Here is a 2,094-nt window from a genome sequence, read left to right as displayed (position 1 = left end):
CAGTTTATGTAAAAAATGTCATTGCCAGACCCTTTTTTGAAAGTAGGCTTTGCAATAAAACTTTTGCAGTTGTTTGTAATATAAAGACCTGAGTGAAAATTGTATTACTTTATCAAACTGGTTCCTCCTCCCAAACCATGCTGTCAAAATAAGATGTTCTTGATAAGAAGTGTCACTCAGGGGCTGGTTCCTTTACACTATACATCTCTACTATGGAGGATTTCTTTTATATAAAATTGAGGCTCTTATTCATCATATTTTCTACTTATTCTGCCATATCTAAAAGTACATAAGAGAAAAGTTTTTAAATTATATTTCTCAGTTTGTGATATTTATAGAATTTTATTTGAATCAAAAGATAAGGGCATCATCTGATATTTTATGAACCAGGATTAGGTCATTTTTTTGGAAGGTGCATCTTCTTCCTCTTCATCCTCCTTCTCCTCCTCCTCCTCATCATCATCTGGGTAATCCACTAAAGGAACCATGCTGCTGCAGCATGGCCTACTCATACTACTAGCAGAAGCATCAGAATGAGATGAACAGTCACATGCTTCAGATGAGTTTCTTTCTATTTTGTTTTCATTTGTCTCATTAATTTTCATAAACACATCATAACGATTCAGAAAGTTCCTTACCATTGGTAGAATGACTTTGTTCCTTGACTTTTACTTCCATAGCTTTCATATGTCTGAAGTATATTTTCTGGTATATTATGTGAATTCCTTCTTACTTTACTTTCTCTTTCCTTCTCTTCTTCAGATTTAATCTTCAACCCTTTAAATGTCTGGACATACTCAATCAATTCAAAAAGCCACAAAAAAATTCCACAATATGTGCAATAAGAGACTTGATATTTTCTGCTCTTATAAATTCAAATAGCTCAATAATAGCTGAGTTTAACATATTATACAATTTCCATTATGCAGAAAAGCATTTATAACAGGCTCAAAAAGATTTTTCCTCACTATGTAAAGATTATAAACTTCATCGTTGAGGCCAATCATCTGTCTCATAAACCTGAGAGCACATAAAACCATAAAAGTGTGCTTTGAGCTCATCAGCACCAGGACTCTGCCGAGCAAGTTGTTACTCAAAATATATTTTTTAATATAAGTTATGTGGTGATTACACAAAAGCTGAGCAATTCTAAAACTACTCCAAGCAATTGTTCATTTTGGTAATTATCAGGACAGATTTTGGCCTTGTTATCACTATCATTTTGTCCTGTGATAGACAAAATTGGTGCTGCCAAGTTATTCATGAAGTGTGTATAGAAGAAATTCATAAAGTCTGTCCTTTCACATCCATTAACTGTTAGACACATATTTTCTGGTCAAGAAGAGTGTGGAGAACTGCTGTCAATTTTAAAACATGTGAAGATTCAGAATCAGGATCAGAAATTATTTGTTTGATCATTATATTGATAAGAAAGTCATCATTTTTGTTGTTTTGAGCTTCTTCCATTTCACACACTGAGACTATTCACGGATTATATTCTATGATATAAGTAAATATTTCTAGAGCAGTTTCTTCTATTTGGTAGTCTTGTATATGTACTGAAGCTTTCAAAACACTTATAATCCCAAGCTTCGTCATTGTTTTTCAATAATGCATCTCTCTTTGGAGAATTTAATATCTAGTGGCGATTAAAAGAATGACAGAGGCTAAGAGAGGGCCCAAGGTCATTAGAATTATGGGGGAGAAAGGCCCTGAAACCTCTCAATACTCTGCTACTGAACTATCCCTGACAAACCTCTCTCCTTTGTACTTGAGTCTCTGAGCCTGCCTTAGCTCTGGCAAGAAGCTCGTGATTCACCCAAGATTCTTCCTAAAAAGAATGTGCTTATTTAGTAGATATGGTTAAAGGGACCTGCTTCCCCTCTCTTAAAAATTGAAGTCTAGAAGATACTCTTTTAGATTTTGTTTCTAAGAAGAATTTTCACTCATCAGAAATGTGGGGCTTGGGCACTTAAGCAAAAGTAAATTAATTAGAAATGTTTTGGCCAATTCTACATTTCATACTATATTTCAATGAAAGGCTGAGGCTAATAAGAAGCAAGAATACATTATATACAGACAAAATGCCCTCAC

At 34.0% G+C, this 2,094-nt stretch overlaps 1 pseudogene; it reads right to left on the bottom strand.

Moving 5' to 3' along the window:
• Positions 1-443: 443 nt before the first annotated feature.
• Positions 444-1,599, bottom strand: LOC118574670 (annotated as a pseudogene).
• Between the last annotated feature and the right edge of the window lie 495 nt (positions 1,600-2,094).

The sequence above is a fragment of the Onychomys torridus genome, chromosome X (assembly GCF_903995425.1).
Source record: "Onychomys torridus chromosome X, mOncTor1.1, whole genome shotgun sequence".
In the NCBI taxonomy this organism is placed as follows: Eukaryota; Metazoa; Chordata; class Mammalia; order Rodentia; family Cricetidae; genus Onychomys; species Onychomys torridus.
Note: the sequence above shows the minus strand (reverse complement) of the source record. Positions and strands in the feature narration are given on the sequence as shown.